Raw genomic sequence first — 18483 nt, 5'->3', positions numbered from 1 at the left:
ACTTCAGGCTTGTTCCCTGGTCACCACACACACAAACATACAATAACATTTATAAAAATCAAGGTAGGTGGTACCTGAGGAATGGCAATTGATAACGACCTACACATGTTCTTCACATGTGCACACACACCCTTACTGCAGACATGAACACATGCATGTGCATGCACAAATACAATGTGGATTTCTGAAGAACTTTTAGAAATAACTTACTGAAGTATTATGTTGTCTTAGGTTTGGAGAAATAGCTGAGAGTCCTACATCTTGCAGGAAACAGGAAGTCACCTGTCACACTGGGCTGTATCCTGAGCATGGCCCACCCTCACAGTGACACACTTCCTCCAACAAGGCCACACCTACTCCAACAAAGCTACACCTCCTAATAGTGCCACTCCCTGTGAGATAATGGGGGCCAATTACATTCAAACCACCACACATGTCAATTACTCAAAGACTAATTCTGGTGGTTTATTATCCATAGCTAGTTTTCTGGATTTGCTGACAGTTTCCAAAGATCTCCAGCAATTTCCAGGGTGAAATAATTGAGTTCATGGAAGTAAAACCCAAGTTTCAGATAATTGTCTAGATAAAATGGGCAGAACGGGTGGGTTCAGTGTATTTTGGTTGCTCTGCATGCACGTCTCACAGATGATCATTGCCACTTGGGCTTCAGGAACTGATGAGTAAGCCTCAGTTAACCTGAGTGATGGATCTGCAGCAGGCCCCTGGAGGAGGCACCATTGAAATAGTGAGTATCAGGGTGAATCACCACCACTTTAGTCTCCTACCTGCCATCTGTCCCCTCAAGTTTTATTTTTCTGGGTCATTTATTATTTTTTAAATTAATTTGTTCTTTGATCATTTCATACATGTAGATGATATTTTCTGGTACCCCCATCCTCCACCCTTTTATCCTCCTACTCCCACAAACACCTTCCCTCTCCATCCTTCCACCAAGACCTCATCTCACTGTCATGTTTTGGTTTTGCTTTTGCTTCGTGAGCCACTGTGACACTGTCTACTGATTCACAAGTAACTTACCAGGGGCTCCATCACGAATGACAATGACCTTCTTTCCCCCAGCAGCCCCCCCTGTTATCTCCCCTGGTGGAGTAGGGTCCCAGGAGCCCCTACCCTATCTGAGACAACAGTAAGAGCTTCTCAGTAGGGTCTAGGTCCCCAGCCAAAGGCTAATAAACAGCTTTATAAGCAAGTGGATTCCCTCCGGTGGACACAGCATCAAATGCAACTAAAGTAGTTGGTTTTCCCCTTAATGGTCATCCATTATTACTCCAGTGGGCATATTGCTTTGCAGGTCTGTTTGTAGCAATAAGGTCCACAGCTCAGCAAGCCTGTTGATGACTTTTCTCCCTCAGAGCTTGCATAGCACATATAGTACTATGAAAGGTACCAGCAGGGAGGAAACTTTCAGCTCAGTCTCAACAGGATTTCTCCCAAAGCATGTCAAGTTTTCAGCAGTAGGATCTTCACATGTCCTTCAGGTGGCAGGCACATTGCCCATGATGAACTTTTCAGCTGACTGCTGTATTGGTGGCAATACCTCCTTCCGCCCAGGGCTCCTATAAAGTCCCCACATTCGGGTAGGCCATTTTCATAGGTTCCAGGTCCTCTGGGACGTCAGGCCAATAGTGTGTGACAGAACCCACACCTTCCTGGGCTTAGTTCTGCTGTGGCCTGCCCAAAAGGTGACAAGAAGTGTTCATGGCTCCAGTCCTGGTGGCCCATAACCTCTGGACTAATATGCATCACCTGCAATCTCAATAGAGGTCAGGATGTCTGAAGACCCTGCTCTTTCTGCTCCAGCTGGAAGCCCATTTTTCTTATTATATGGATATGTATATATCTGTGTGTGGATATATGCACATGAGTGCAGTGCCCTTGGTCAAGAAGAGAGTGTTGAATCGCCTGGAGCTGGAGTTCTGGGTAGTTGTGGGTTACCCAATGTGGGTGTTGAGAAATGAACTTGGGTTCTCGGTAGGAGCAGTACATGCTCTTATACACTGAGCCGTCATCTCTCCAGCCCGTCTGGGTAATTCTTATATCTAAATGCTGTAGCCATTGGAGACCGAGCAACTGTCTACGCTGCAGCCGCCTCCATTAGTCCGTCCTCCTCCTCCTCCTCCTCCCCCTCCTCCTCCTCCCCACCCCCTTCTTCAGAGCTTCCTTCCTCTCCTTTGGTCTCCTCCTTCTTCCCCCCTCCTCCATCTTCTTCTTGTTCTTTTTGTTGTTTTGAGATGGTCCTACTCCCAGGGTGGCCCCAGACCACTGTCTAGTCAATTCTCTCCTTAGAACTCCTAATCCTTCTGCCTAAACTTCTGAAGTGCTGGAATTACAGATGCATGCCTCTCCTCCGTGATTTGTACTTTAGGGTTTATCTCAAAAAGTAAATTGCTGAAAGTTGGGTACCGTGGTCTGTACCACCTACTAAGGAGACAGAAGTAGATGGAACCTTTGAACCCTAGAGTTTAGAGCTAATATAATGTAGCAAGACTCTATCTCAAAAATTAATTATAAATAAACAAGTATCCTAGTTTGCTACTGTGATGCTGTGATAAAGCATTCTCTTTTTTATTAATTATTTCATTGATTTTTACATACCAACCACAGTTTCCCCTCCCTTTCTCTCTCTGTTCCTCCCATCTACCCCACTCCCTATTCACTCCTCCCTCTCCATGAGAAAGGGGCAGGCCTCCCCTGGGTGTGAACAAAGCATGGCACATCAAGTTGAGGCAGGACCAAGCTCCTCCCCCTGTATCAAGGCTGGGCAAGGTAATCCAGCATGGGGAACAGGTTCCCCAAAGCTGGCTAAGTGTCAGGGACAGGCCCTGATCTCACTGCTAGGAGCCTTGCAAAGAGACCAAGCTACACAACTCTGACACACATGCAGAGGGCCTAGGTCAGTCCCAGGCACGCTCCCTAACTGTAGGCTCAGAGTTGGTGAGCTCCCATGAGGTTTCCCAGCTGTCCCCGTGGGTTCCCCTGTCATGACCTCCCACCCCCTCTGGCTCCTATAATCCCTCCTCCCTTTGTTCAGAAGGATTCTTGGCCCAGTGCTTGGCTGTGGATCTCTGCATCTGCTTCCATCAGTTACTGGATGAATGCTCTCTGATGACAGTTAGGATAGTCATCAATGTGATACAGGAGAAGGCCAGTTCAGGCTTAGATTGGTGATGTGAGGGATCTGGTTGGACCAGGTGAAGGAGGCAGGTTGGGGTGGGATGGAAGTGGAAAGTAATGAAAGAGACATCTTGATGGGGTTCGCATTTCAGGATTAGGGAGAAACCTGGTGTCAGGGAAACTCCCAGGAATCCACAAAGATGACCCTAGCTAATACTCCTAGTCTGGTTATTACAGTGTCTCAAATTATGACCCCAACAGAGGCAGTGTGTTTGGGTTTCAGGTTTTTTGTTTGTTTGTTTTTTTTTGTATATGTGTGTGTGTACACATGTGTACAGCTGCACATGTGTGCAGATGGAAGCCAGAATTCACAGTAGATGTCACTATCTACCTGGTTTTTGCCATTTTTATATATTCATTTTCTTTCTGTGTATGAGCATGCCACAGAACTCCCGGGGAGGCCAGAGGACAACATGTGGGAGTGTGTACTCTCCTGTCACAGATCCCAGACATTATCCTCAGGTTGTAAGGCTTGGTGTCAAGGGCCTCCATGGGCTGAGCCATCGCTCCAGCCTCCACCATATTTTTGGAAACAAAAGTCTCTCACCGAAACCTAGAGCCAACAGATTCCAGTTGGCTATGCGGGCTAGCCTGTGAGCCCCGGAGTTCTCCCAGTCTCTGCCTCCCAGACACTAAGCTTGCAGACATAAACCACTATGCCCAGCCTTTTGTGGGTGCAGGGGATCTGAACTGGGGTCCTCATGCTTACATGAGAGACACTTTATTGATTGTGTATTGTCTGGAAAAGTTCCTGGTTGATGACCATCAGAACCCCAAGGACAGCAAGATGGAAATGAGAAAATGTCAGGAAAGCGTGGATGAATGTGTCTAGCAACTCGGAGGGTCATTCAGTATGTGTCAGGCATCTATGCATCGCCTTTAAGTAAATTTAAAAGTTTTTATTGAGATGCTGGCTTCTGTCAGGCTGGTGTAATTAATTCTTCACATTAAACTGGTTTTTGCCTGGCAGCTGATGGATAGGACTCATTGTCTCAGGAGAAGTGAGCTCACAAGGTTAAGTGAGAATGTTCTCAGAGGTGTCCGGCCTTGTCTCAGGAAGAATGCTAATGTCCACTTTGATATCAATCATGGAAGACCAACTTGGGGTTGGGACTTTCTAGAAGCCACTTTTCTCATCAGATCTATAGCACCCATCCTCGGCATGCCTGCAGAATGAATAAAACCTCCCTAACGGACACAGGAGCTAATTAGGAAATAATATTCTCTATAATCTTACTAACAAATGAATTAAATGCCATCGATGCTCTAAGCGTTATTGGTTGCTGTCCTTTCTTCCTGCTATCCTTTTGAAATAGGCTTTGTGAGTGGATAGTATTTCCAGAATTTGAAGACATAAGAGATAAATCTTATCTGATATTTGTGGACTTAACTTATACCATGAACTATTGTACAATATTGTATGCTGGGTTTTTAATGGTGATGTGCCATATGTGACCTGGTCAGTTTATAGGATTTGAAGTTAGAGCTCATATATTCAGCTGTATCCATAGTTGTCTTGGTATCCATCTCAAAATTCCATCTAGGTAATGAAGGCCCATTTCCTCTCTGTCTCTTGTGTGTTGTGTTTGTGGATGTGAGTGCAGGTTTGCACACGCCATGGTGTGCATGTGGAAACGAGAGGACAACCTTGGGTGTCAGTCTGTCCCTCACACCTTGTCTGAGATAGGGTCTCCATTGCTCAACACTGTGTATACCACAAAAGCTGGCCCATGGCCACCCAGGTCCAAGGTCCATTTATAAATAGACTTGAAAGTTTTTGATTCCATATTCCTTTTTTTTTTTTTTTAAGATTTATTTATTTACTTATTACACATACAATGTTCTGCCTGCACACATCCCTGCAGGCCAGAAGAGGGCACCAGATCTCATTACAGATGGTAGTGGGCCACCATGTGGTTGCTGGGAATTGAACTCAGAACCTTTGGAAGAGCAGCCAGTGCTCTTAACCTCTGAGCCATCTCTCCAGCCCCCATATTCCTTTTTAATAGCTTCAGCTTTATCATCCTGTGCAGGAATTAATAACATCATGCTTCACAACACTACCGTATAGACATGGGAAAAAATGTCCTTTAAATCTCAAGTGTGTTTAAGAGTTCATTAAAAATTCAAAGCAAATAATGACCATGAAACTTTTCTGTTATTTTAATTGGAGGCTTCTGTTTCACTGGTGGAAATAAAGGTTGCCTAATGATTGGAGTAATTTTATCAAAATTCTAAGTTGCTTCTCTTGTTTCCATTCTGATTTTTTATTTTATTATTATTTTTTTTTTTGGTTTTTCGAGACAGGGTTTCTTTGTGTAGTTTTGCACCTTTCCTGAAGCTCACTTGGTAGCCCAGGCTGGCCTCGAACTCACAGAGATCCGCCTGCCTCTGCCTCCCGAGTGCTGGGATTAAAGGCGTGCGCCACCACCGCCCGGCTGATTTTTTTTTTTATTATCTAAAAACTTGTGGCTTGCATACCTAAGTTAAGCACCACTTCAACACTACTACATTTAAAAGCAATGCTTAAAATGTTCCTTTATTTAATAGACATTTGGTATTAGACTATCAAGTGCTGATACCATTGGTGTGTGTGTGTGTGTGTGTGTGTGTGTGTGTGTGTGTGTGTGTGTACAACTTCGCAGAGTCTGTTCTTGCCTTCCACCATGCTGAAACTCTGCTGTGCTGCACACTCCACACTGGCTGGCCGGAAGCTTCTTGGCTATTCTATGTCTCTTCCTATCTTGCCATAGGAGTGCCGAGATTATAGATGTGTGCCACCACCTCCAGATCTGAACGTGGGTTCCAGGGACTGAGCTCAGGGTAACAGGTTTGCAGAGCTAGCACTTTTACCCAATGAGCCACGTTCCCAGATCCCTTGGTATATACCTAAGGAGGAAAGACTACGTGTGAAGATTAACTAGTACTCTCTGGGTGGACATATTTATCAGCACGTCAGCAGGAAATAATAGTGTCTGCAATGAGAGCATTCAATTGATGTGACCTAAATGTGATTGTAGTTTTGAGTCAGGAATTTAGGACAAAGGCATTTCCTTCATGAGTCCTAAAAAAATTACATTTACTTATTTAGGTAATTAATGGGGGTGTGTGTGGCGTACACAGGCCAGAACACACACTGTCACAGCACACACGAGGGACCAGAGGATGACTTGCAGGAGTTGTTTCTCACCTTCTACCTTGTGGGTCAGGGGATGAATTCTGGTGGCCAGGCTTCAGGACAGAGTTTCTCTGTGTGGCCCTGGCTGTCCTGGACTCTGTAGATCAGGCTGGCCCCATATCCATCTGCCTCTACCTCTTGAGTGCTGGGACTAAAGGCATCCGTCACTCTTGCCTTGCTCCTGTAACTAGTTTTAATGATGAGAAGTAACGACGGGTTAGTTCTGAGTAGGTTCCGTGATTTGGGTTGGTTCTTACAAGGCAGGCAGAAAATTTGTGTTCCAAGATAATGAACTCTTTGTGTGTGTGTGTGTGTGTGTGTGTGTGTGTGTGTGTGTGTGTGAGAGAGAGAGAGAGAGAGAGAGAGAAAGAGAGAGAGATGTGGTGTATATGTGGGCAGGTGCCTTGTACACACACACACACACACACACACACAACACACACACGGGGTGTAGAGGAGGACATTGGATGTCTTTTAAAATGTTTACTTTCCCTTGACAATTTTATACATGCATATAATATATTTTATTATACCCATCCCCTACTCCCCTCTACCTCCTTCTGGAACATTCTCTTCCCAACACACCCCTGTCCTATATTCATGTCTTTTTTTTCTTTGTCCTTTTTTGTAAATAACCCACTGAGTTTAATTAGAGTTGCTGGCATGAGCCTGGGTGGGGGTTATTTATGGGAGCAGGGGCAGCTCACCAGTGGCTACACCACAGAAGAAAGAGACACCCTCCCCCATCAATTGCCGGTAGCTCTTCAGCTAGAGGGAGGCCCCCTGAGGCCTCAGGTCCTGTCGGAACACTGGTTGGCTAGATCTTGTGTGGGTAGACAAAGCTGCTGTGGTTGGTGAGTGTAATTAATGGTCCTGTCCTGTCCAGAACCTGTTTTTTTTTTTTCCTGTCACTATTTTGAATTTATAACCCTGGATGCTCAAAACCAATAAACAAAAAACAAAGCTAAAATGCTGTCAGGTGTTCTCATTTTTAATTTGCTAAGAGAAGAAAAGAATCCCAGTGGGCTCCTTTGCGCTGCCCTGGACCTGCAGTACTGTTAACCCAGGTGAGAACACCTGCAGTGGAACGTGGCCTGCATAGTTTTTCTCAGCTGAGAAATGCTCTCACCAGACTGTCGGGTGGGCAAGCCTGTGGGGCATTTTCTTGATAAATGATTGATGTGGCAGAGTCCAAACCACTCCTCGCCAGGGGGTCCTTGAGTGTTTAAGAGAGCAGACTGAGGAAGCCATGGTGAGCAAGTCAGTAAGCAACACTCCTCCATGGATTCTGCTTCAGTTCCAGCCTCCACGTTCCTGCCCTGTTTGAATTCCCTGATGGACTGTGATGTAGAACTTGAAGCTGAACTAAACATTTCCTCTCAAAGTTCTTCCTTCCTTTCTTTCTTTCTTTCTTTCTTTCTTTCTTTCTTTCTTTCTTTCTTTCTTTCTTTCTTTCTCTTTCCTTCCTTCCTTCCTTCCTTCCTTCCTTCTTTCTTTCTCTCTCTTTCTCTCTCTCTTTTCCTTCCTTCCTTCCTTCTTTCTTTTCTTTCTTTCCTTTCCTTTCTTTCTTTTTTTTGAGACAGGGTTTCTCTGTGTGGCTTTGCACCTTTCCTGGAACTCTGTAGCCCAGGCTGGCCTCAAACTCACAGAGATCCACCTGCCTCTGCCTCCTGAGTGCCAGCATTAAAAGTGTGTGCCACCACCACTCAGCACCCAAAGTTATTTCTGCTCATGGTTGTGGGGTCTTGCCCCACCGGGAACTTAGGTCACCTCTGAAGAGGTGGCCTGGAACTGAGGAAAGGTAAGTGTGCCCATTCCCCAGCCTCCCTCTTACCCGGAGACAATCAGACGCAGCGGGGAGCCAAGTCAAGTAAGAACTCGTTTATTGTTAGGCAGTAAGCCTCTTTTATAGCAGAAAACCTCAGAACCGTAGGAGGGGGTGGAAGGAACCGACCAACTGTTGTAAAGGTCACCCTATAACCATTTCCTCATTTACGAGCTGTTTGTGCTCTGACATCATCTCCTGATCTTTGTATCTAATCTCAGCGCAAACAACTTGGGCTCACTTCCTCTGGCACCATCTGTGCGGCCATGCCAGCCTGTATGCCCCACAGATTCCCCCTTTTTGTTTTTAAGCAAGCCCACCTTATTTTAAGGTTTAGGCGCAGGGCACCTCTTTACGAAGTTCACTCCAGCTGTAGCAGGGACATGTGCCATCTGTGTCCTGTGGTGACCACTCCGAACACGGAGGGTGTGTCACCTCTGTTTAAGTGTGCTGTCATTGGCAGATCAGCCCTACTGTCCCCTGGTGGATTTAGTTAGGAAGCAGACACAGTGTAGGTCCCTAGTCCCAACACTAGTTAAACATTTCAGGGGATTTCTCTAAAAAGCCTCTTTTGACCAATGTCATGGGCAGGAGAGAAGGCTTTTACTCTCTGAGGTACTTACATGAACATCTACAGAGAGAAGAGTTAAGAAACCGTTAAAGGTACAAAGAGAGGGTTATCCTTCCCTACCCCACCCCCAAAGACGGCTGATGATTTCCAAAAGGAGTCTGTTCCAGTCACATTTAGGAATTACTAGAGTTAATCCATCTTTGAGTCCAGTCCCATGGAGAATTGTCAGCCCCCACACCTCCGGAGAAGGTGGGCTCTGAGTCATCCTCATCATACATGGTCACCGGGAAGGACACAGTCACCTCCTCTTCGCTGGCACCAGTGTCCACCATGCACGTGGCCACCAGCACATACTTCTCCTGAGGCTCACGGTCCAGGGCCCAGCGAGTGCTCACCGTAAGGATTCTGTCCTTATTATGTCATCAGCCTGTGATGGCGTCCTAGCCTAAAAAGTGGGTGTGCCCTCCCAAGGGCCCCCTTTCCATATTTTCTCTGAACTTCCTGCCACGTGGTCTCTCTCTCTCTCTCTGTGTCTCTGTTTCTCCTTCCTCCTAATAAAGCTCTAAAAAGGTAAACATGGCTCGTGATTCTTCCGCCACTGCAGCATCCAGCGCTCTCTTGTGCCGCCATGACCACCTTGGGTAGAGGCCAGCCGGAATGCCGCCACTTAACCCCTTCACTCACCTCCAAGCTGTCTGGGCTGCAACGGAAGGGCAGACTTACCCCTTCCAAGAGCCTTCACATTGATGTTGGGGCACAGGAACTGAACTGCATGGGCAACGGGTATAACTGGTAGACGGTGCTGGGGGGGGGCCTGTTCTCCCCGATGCGGAAGGACAGGCCTGTCTCCGGGATGTAGGGGTCCTGGGATCTGAGGGAGCCACACGCTGGGAAGGAGTCATTGATGATGGAGAAGTGCACACCGGCAGAGCCTGGCCAATGACATCCGTCCTCCCGCTGGGTTGCGGACCCCAGGGGGACCTGGAGGAAGATGGTGAGCAAGGGGAAGCCACCATTGCCAATGCTGAGCTGTTCCCAGGAACTGTGGTCCATGCTCTGGTTGGGGTAGAGAAGATTAGTGTCCTCATGGATGTAGATCCAATCATTCTCATGCAGCTGTGTGGGGAAGGCGCTAGAGACATGCTGGCCCAGGCGGAAGCTGGGGACTTCTTCAGGGGCATCCTGGAGAGCATGGACACAGAGCAGAGGTGTGCCAGCTGGCTGGTCCACGTACAGCCTCTCCCAGTAAGCATCCCTTGAGAAGTAGAGGCCCAGCGGGCTTCGCCAGCAGTGGCAGCAGCGAAGACAGCTTTAGCCCTAGGCCCAGGGCACCAAGAAGTCACTTTCGCCACCGGCCGTGTGCACAAGGGGCTGCGGTGGAAGATCGGGTGAGTCTTGGCGGTGGGGTGCGGCCACAGCAAAGGCCATCTCGGTATAGTCACCATTGCCCCCAGGCTCTGTTGAGGAGCCAGCAGTGGGGCGCTGGGAAGTGGTAGTGGGTGCTGGAGGCAGGCGGTAGAGCCCTCCTGGGCAGGTGTCAGAGGCTGCTGCAGGGAAGAGGGGGAGGCCGAAGGACGTGGGGGCAGTGGTGGGTGTGGGGATGAGACCTCTGGGGAGAGAGGGTCATCCATGGAGCCCACTGTGTCCCCACTATGGGTGACAGGCTTAGGGGACTTGGAGAACTGAAGTCCTTTATGAAAGGGAGGGGGGGGTCCAATCCCCAATGTCCCAGGATACTCTGGCCAGGTCCATTGCCAGCACTGATCACCGCCCAGGTCACCCACTGAGGTTGGTGTGGGTCCCTCTGGGCTGCAGCGCAGCCGGAGCCAGGAAGAGCAGGACGGCCATCAGCTGGAGTACCGCCATCTGGTGTCAGGATAGCACACACTTGCAGCTCATGTAGCCAGGGTCACTCTCATCGGGAGGGTTCAGCTTCTGCAGTTTGTGCTGCCCAATCTCACGTACTAGTGTGTAGAAGGCGTCCTCCACACCCTGCCGGGTCCTGGCTGATGTTTCAATGTAAGGATGCCATAGCTGCGGGCAAGGTCCTGGGCCTGCTGAGACTCGACAGTACGAGGTCACACTTGTTCCCCACCAGCACCATTGGCACATCGTCTGAGTCCTTCACCCTGTACTGATGGATGTCTTCACAGGACTTGGTGTTGTTGAGGGCAGACACACAGAGGAAACCCTCCCCTGTGTGCATGTTCTGGTCCCGCATGGCACTATACTTCTCTTGACCTGTTGTGTCTAAGATGTCCAGCGGACATGTCTCCCCATCAATGACCACCTGTTTCCGATAGGAGTCCTCTATGGTGGGGTCATACTCCTCCACAAAATGGTTGTAGATCAGCTGGATGGTCAGGGCACCCTTTCCCACGCCTCCAGCAAGCCTGTATTCTTTTTTTTTTATTAATTAATTTTCTCATTTATTTTATATCCTGATTGCAGTTTCCCCTCTCCCTCCCATTCCCTCATCCCCTCCCCTCTGCTCCCCCTCTTCAATCTACCCTACCTCCACCTCCGTTCAGAAAGGTGCAGGCCTTCCATGGGTGCCAACAAAGCATGGCATATAAAGTTGATGTAGGACTAAGCTTCTCTGCTTGTATTAAGGTCAGTCAAGGCAATCCAGCACTAGGATCAGGTTCCCAAAAGCTAGCCAAAGCCGTAGGGACAGGTCCCACTCCCACTGCCAGGAGTCCCACAAGTAGACCAAGCCACACAACCATCACCATATGCAGATAGCTTAGGCCAGTCCCATGCAGGCTCCCTAGCTATCGGTCTATAGTCCGTGAGCTCCCATGAGCAGGTCAGTTGCTTCTGTGGGTTCCCTTGCGATGACCCTGAACCCCTTGACTCATACAGCCATCCTTCCTCCCCTCTCCTCAGCAGGATTTTCCAGGCTCGGCCCAGGGCTTGGCAAGCCTGTATTCTGTCATCGCTTCTGTAGGGACTGTCACTCCAGGAGCTCCTGCCCTACAAGGGCAAAGGGGTGGCTGGGGAGAAGAAGGCCCTGATTGGGGCCCGGCGTGGGTGTCCTTGTAGCCCCGAGGCCAGAGCATGATGGCCGCAGGGTGCAGAGTAACCGAATATGGGGGCGAATTCCCCCTTTTGTTCTATTGAAACAAAAATATATTTAAGTTTGCTAAAGGGTGTAGAATGGGTAACACCTGTTTGTCAGAGGGTCTTTGGCTCTAGGCCTCTGGGGTTAACTCCCTGTGTTTCCAAAGGGGGTACCTTTGGGAAGGGTTGATTTGCCTCGTGTGGACTATCTTTGAGATAAACCCATGTTGTTTTCTCCTTGTTAGTCAGCCTGGCCTTAGGCATCTTCCTGTTGGGCATGGGTGGGAAGGATTTTTTTTTTCATTTTTCTTTATTAAGAAATTTTCTACTCACTCTACATACCACCCATAGATTCCCCCCTCTTCCCTCCTCCCACCCTCCAGCCCTCCCTCCCTAGCCACCTCACACCCCACATCCCCCAAATCAAGGTCTCCCATGGGGAGTCAGCAGAGCCCGGCACACTGAGCCTAGGCAGGTCCAAGCCCCTCCCCACTGCACCAAGGCTGTGCAAGGGGTCACACCACAGTCACTGGGCTCCCCAAAGCCTGCCCATGCACCAGGGATGGATGCCGATCCCCCTGCCTGGTGCCCCCCAAACAGTTCGAGCCAAACAACCATCTTCCATATCCGGAGGGCCTAGTCCAGTCCCATGGGGGCTCCACAGCCACTAGTCCACAGTTCATGGGCTTCCACTAGTGTGGCCAGTCATCTCTGCACATCTTCCCATCATGATCTTGTCCCCTGCCTGAAGAATCCCTCCTCTCTCTTATCGACTGGATTCCCAGAGCTCAGCCTGGTGCCTGGCCATGGATCTCTGCATCTGCCCCCATCAGTCACTGGACAAAGGCTCTGTGATGACTGTTAGGGTATTCACTAGACTGGTCACCAGAGTAGACCAGTCCAGGCACCCTCTAGACCACTGCTAGCACTCCAAGGTGGGGTCATCCTTGTGGATTTCTGAGAGCCTCCCCAGCACCCTGCCTCTTCCTATTCCCATACATGGGAAGGAATTTTAGATTTCTGGCTAGGAACCAGATCAGGCCGTCTCTCCAAAGGGGAAGACACAACCATACCCCCTCCCCAAGGTAAGCAGGGGATCTGGTCCTCTCCACTGAAGTGTTAGAGGGTCTCTCCAACGTACTTGAATTTGAGGCTTGGTGTTTAATTGACCCCAATGTAGATGTAACCAACCGCCTTATTAAATAAGAAACACAGAACCAATGCAAAGAAGAAAGCCAAGAGATCAGAGCTAAGAGCCTTACCCTGCAGCTAGACTCTTCAGCCAAGGGACCCCTCCGAAAAGGACCTACTTCCTGTGTGTTTGTCTTTATATAGTCTTTCTGTTCTGCCTTCTCATTGGTTGTAAACCCAAACACATGACTGCCTTGTCACTGCCTGTCTGTAGAGACTTCCAGGTCTTCTATGGTATTGAGATTAGAGGCGTGTGTCTCCAATTCTGGCTGTATCTTTGAACACACAGAGATCTACCTAGCTCTGCCTTCCAAGTGCTGGGATTAAAGGTGTGCACCACGAACGCCCAGCTCTGCTATAGCTTGCTGTTAGCTCTGACCCCCAGGCAACTTTATTTATTAACATACAAATAAAATCACATTTCAGTACAAATAAAATATTACCATACCCCAATGTTTTTGAAATCTGGTTTTATTGGCTCCTTTGAACAAATTTAAAATATTAATAGTAAATAAGGCCTGATGTAGTTGAATACTCCTCCTTTTTGTTTTAAAAGCTGTTCTTTGAGGCATCGATAGTTTCTTTCAATGATTGTCTATCTCTGAGGGTTGTGGGGAATTCCCGTAGTATGTTTTATGTGCCATTGCTCAAAGAATTCTGTCATGGTTTTACCAGTAAAGCAAGGCCCATTGTCTGTTCTAATCTGTGCTTGCAAGCCCAAGGTGATAAAGCATTAAAGAAAGTGAGAGTGTGCATGTTTGGCCTTCTCGCCAGCATGGGCTGGAGCCCAACAGTCCCCGGGAAGGTCTCTATTGAGACAAAAACATATTTAAGTTTGCCAAAGGCTGCAAAATGAGTGACATCAGTTTGCCAGAGGATGTTTGGTCTCAGTCCTCTAGGACTGACTTCTGGTGTTTGAGAGGGGTACTCTTAGAAAGGGCTGGCAGGCCTGACAGGTATGAACTATCTTTTTAAGGTCCTTTATAGGAATATGAGGAAATCTATGTTGTAGATGAGTCAGGTCATGTAGGCAAGTGGCCTCTTGTAATGTGGATATTTGGGCACCCGAGGCCAGAGTATCCGCCCAGTCATAGCCAGAAATCTGGGAGCTTAGCATGTCCCCTCATGTGTTGAACATAGATAAGATGGTTTCTTCCCCCCAGTAACCCTCTAAAGGTCACCATTAGCAGGGAAATGGGATCAGTGTCCAGGCGAATATGGGCCTGGGGTAAATGAGGTAATAGATTTACTACATATAGGCTATCAGAATACAATTTGGAAGGTCTCTGAATACTCTGGAGGGCCATAATAACTGCAAGCATCTCTTTCTATTGTGCCGATCCCTGACAGGGTCGGAATTCCTGTAGACTTGGGAGAGTCCTGATTGTCCCTGAAAGCAGCATAAGCCGAGCTGTTCATTCCCTATCTGTAAACACACGAAGAGCATCTAGAATAGGCTCTGGTAAAATCAGTAGGGGCAGCCCCAAAATCAGTAGGGGAAGCTCAACGGGAGCCTCCAAAGAATAACTGTCCATGGGAGGGTCCATAGTGACAATCAAGGAGTCCCAGGAATCTTTCAAGGGAGAGGCTGAGATGGGCATTGGCTCTAGAAAGCCATTCAACATCCGCCATCTGGAAGGGGAAGATGATAGACTGAGGACCCTTCCAAAATGTCTCTGGGCTTGCGACCGACCTCTGATTATAGTGTCGGCAAGCTGATCAGCCTGTGAGTATACCCAGGGAGGCATGGATCCATTCTATTGGCTCTCTTTTTTGTACCAGCACCGCAGAGATCAATATAGTGCTTGTGAACAGCCAGAGGGAAACAGGAAGGTCAGCAGAATACCTCCTCAGGGAAACTTTATCAAGAGCATCCTGAAATTGTAAAAGGATGCCCCGATGTTCTGGGGTAAGAGCAATAACATCCTGAGGTTTCTTATTTTTTAATAGGGAGAATAAGAGTACAAGACTATCCTTGGAGATGGGAACCCAAGGTAGTATTGAATGGATCTCTCCCGGGATATTCTGCAACTGAGTCAAAGACACAGGAATGTCTAGCTTAGACTTAAGCGGGCAGGCTCGGGTCAGGGTAAGTTCGGTGCCAAGAATCCTAAAGGGGGGGCACCCTCTGGACTTTGTTAGGAGCCACCGTGAACCCTCCTCTCTGAAGCCATGCAAGCACCTGTCCCAACAAGTCCTGCAGACAAGGGGTCCTTATGTCCCAAAATAATACCATCCGTATAAACATAGGTAAGCGTCTTATCCATCTTTAGCAGGGTCCTAACAGGGTGGCCAGGTATTGTTGGCAGGAGGTCGGGCTATTAGCCATTCCCTGGGGTAATACAGTCCATTCAAATCTCTGATCAGGCTGGGAGAAATTGAGGAGGGGATAGAGAAGGCAAACTTGGCACAATCATCCGGATGGAGGGGGATAGAAAAGGAACAATCCTTAACATCAATCACTACCAGGGTATAGTCTGAGGGTATTGCTGGCACCCAGGGCAGACCCCTCAAGGGGGTGCCGACCAGCTCCATCCTCTCATTTACTTTGTGTAGGTCCTGTAACATGCGCCAGGCTCCTGAGGGTTTTTTTTTTAAATAACAAAGACAGGTGTATTCCAGGGATTCCTGGAAGGGCACACATGTCCAAGGTCCAATTGTTCCTTAGCCAGAGCATGGAGTGCCTCTAATTTAGGGTTAGCAAGTGGCCACTGCTCCACCCATACTGGGTCACCCAGCCTCCACCTGATAGGGGGTACCCGAAGGGCAGTGGCCTCTAGGATTGGGGGTAAACCCGAGTGGATTTGGGGGGGGGCATTTCTATAGTGGGTGAAGAAGTCCTCTTCTTTTATTTCCTCTGCTCCCCATCCCCTTCCTTGGGCCTCTTTGTCCTCCATAATATCATCATAGAAAGCTCTGTGGTCGGTGGTGAGCACTAAGTCCATTTGGGACAACATATCCTGCCCCAATAAGTTGGCAGTAAGATTCTCAGCCACCAGGGGACGTGTCTAGCCCTGGTCCCCATTCGGGCTGGTCCATTTGAGGAGAGCGACCATTTCAAGAGATTGAGCATTACCCCCTACTCCCAATATTCGGGGTCCCAGAGTCAGGTCCCAGTCAGGGGGCACCTCCTCCCGGTGGAGCATGGTCCTGTCTGCCCCTGTATCCACCAGGAAGTGGAACCTTTTCCCATCTATGACAATACTCATCTTGAGGTGGTGTCCCAGGACCAAAGGAACAGTCCAGTTGGCATGGGCCACTGGAGGGGGGGGCTCACCTACCCCCCCAGGGGGAGTTCTTCCTTTGACTAACAGGGCTGGAGGGCACCCTTTATCTAGTTTAAAGGTTTCCCATCTACGCTGAATTCTGACCTGTAGTCCTTTTTTCAATGATATCCCTTCCTGAACCTAGGACAGGGGGTGGTAGAGGGTCTTATTTCTCCTGGCTGACCTTTTGTTGGCCGACAGGAGGCTGTTGCAGAGAGGACACTCTCGCTTAAAATGTCCCTCCTGCCTACATCTGAAGCAGCCCCCCCAACCCCCCCACCCCCATCCCCCAACCCCCTCTACCCCCCACCCCCGGCCACCCGGTGGCAGGCTTTGCAGTCCCCTGACTCTGAGTTGCGAAGGCCCATCTGAGAAAGCCTCAGTCAGGGCAGTCATCTGGGATGGCAACGCTAAGGCCAGCGTCTGGGTCTGTTGATGTTGGGTGCCCAGATCCTGGGTGGTGACCGCCCATCGGCCCATGGAAGTCTCTTTCAGCCCTGCTTGGGCAGCAAGGTGTTCTGAATTCATTCCATCCCAGGCCAGAATCTTTATAAGTTGGTCCCAGAGGGTCCAGTCGGGAGTTTGCGATTCATGCTCTGTGGGACCCAGTCTATAAACTCTGGTAGGGTCTCCCTGGGCTTCTGCCTGACTCCGGCTATGGGGGATTCTGTAGGTCCCTCATCTAGCTTACGCCAGGCCGCTAGCCCCGCCTGTGGAACCTGGTCTCGGTATGGCGCCTGAACCTCACTCAGCCTGCTGGACCCCAGTAAGTACCGGTCAGCAGTTCCTGCCAACATGCCGTAAGTAATTGGGATCACGGGCTGAGTAGTTCAATTGGCCTCTCCCTGGACTCTACATTCCTCCTTATAGTGGGCGCACCATTTGATATATTGAGTGCTTGAAAGGATGGCCTTAGCCAGGTCCAGGCAATCCTCGGGGACACCAGGATTATATGCAATATCCTGCAGTAGGGTCTGGGACCAAGGGGCATTCGGACCATGCTCTGTCACTGCCTTGCGGAGTTCCTTAAGGTCTTTGGCCTCCCACAGGTACCATTCTTGTGGCCTATTAGGGTCAGGGACCAGATTAACAGGAAATGCCCGGTGGAATCTACTCTTGGGGGTCCTATGTCCCGCCTCCCTTGGGGCGCTATCTGGGCAATATAGACCTCTGTATAAGTCGGTTCATTGGCTCCCCGATCCCCGGCTGATGGCTGGTCATAGGTACCACAGTCATGTAGGTCCCTTCTAAGGGTTGTATATGGAGCATTTCCCTGTTTCAGGGATATAAGGTGGGGGGGGCATGTTCCTTCAGGGCATATGGCTCACAAGGCACAGAGTGGATGACTTCAAACTTGGTCTCTTCACCCTCCTGGTCCTCTTTGCCTACTTTGGCCTCCCCTGGCTCTTGGGGATCTTTTGGAAAAATTGCATTACCCATACTGTGGGTTTCACTTACCCTGGAAGACCACTTGGCCTTAGCCAAATGAACTTTCGAGCTCCACATTGTGCACCAGCTGTAGGGTCTTGTCCCACCGGGAACTTAAGTCACCTCTGAGGAGGTGGCCTGGAACCGAGGAAAGGTAAGTGCTCCACTCGCTGGTTTCCCAGTCTTCCTCTTACCTGGAGACAATCAGATGCAGCGGAGAGTCAAGTCAAGCAAGAACTCATTTATTGTTAGGCAGTAAGCCTCTTTTATAGCAAAAACCTCAGAACCCTAGGAGGGGGTGGAAGGAACTGACCAATCGTTTTAAAGGTTACCCTATACTCGTTTCTTCGTTTACGAGCTGTTTGTGCTCTGACATCATCTCCTGATCTTTGTATCTAATCCCAGCACAAACAACTTGGGCTAACTTCCTCTGGCACCATTTGTCTCTAATCTCAGCGTAAACAACTTGGGCTCCATCTGTCTAACTTCCTCTAGGCACCATCTCTGTAGCTCATGCTGTCCTGTATGCCCCACACACGGTGTTTATCATAGCAACAGAAATGCTAACTAAGACAGAATGGTGGGTAAATCGTTGATTGGAGTTTGGAGACATACAAGACTTAAATGAATAATTTGAGTCCACTCAGAGTCTCCTTCATCTAGTGACTGCTGGGGATACCCAGGATGCTGGGGATTGAACCTATGGTCTTGTGCATGCTAGGCAATGCTCTGCCACTGAGCTATATCCCTAGCCAGTGCTGGGTAT

General features: G+C 48.9%; 1 pseudogene; it reads right to left on the bottom strand.

Annotated features, from left to right (window-relative positions):
• Positions 1-10641: 10641 nt before the first annotated feature.
• LOC114696937 lies at positions 10642-17086 on the bottom strand (annotated as a pseudogene).
• Between the last annotated feature and the right edge of the window lie 1397 nt (positions 17087-18483).

The sequence above is a fragment of the Peromyscus leucopus genome, chromosome 15 (assembly GCF_004664715.2).
Source record: "Peromyscus leucopus breed LL Stock chromosome 15, UCI_PerLeu_2.1, whole genome shotgun sequence".
Taxonomy (NCBI): Eukaryota; Metazoa; Chordata; class Mammalia; order Rodentia; family Cricetidae; genus Peromyscus; species Peromyscus leucopus.
This window is presented reverse-complemented; position numbering and strand designations above follow the sequence as displayed.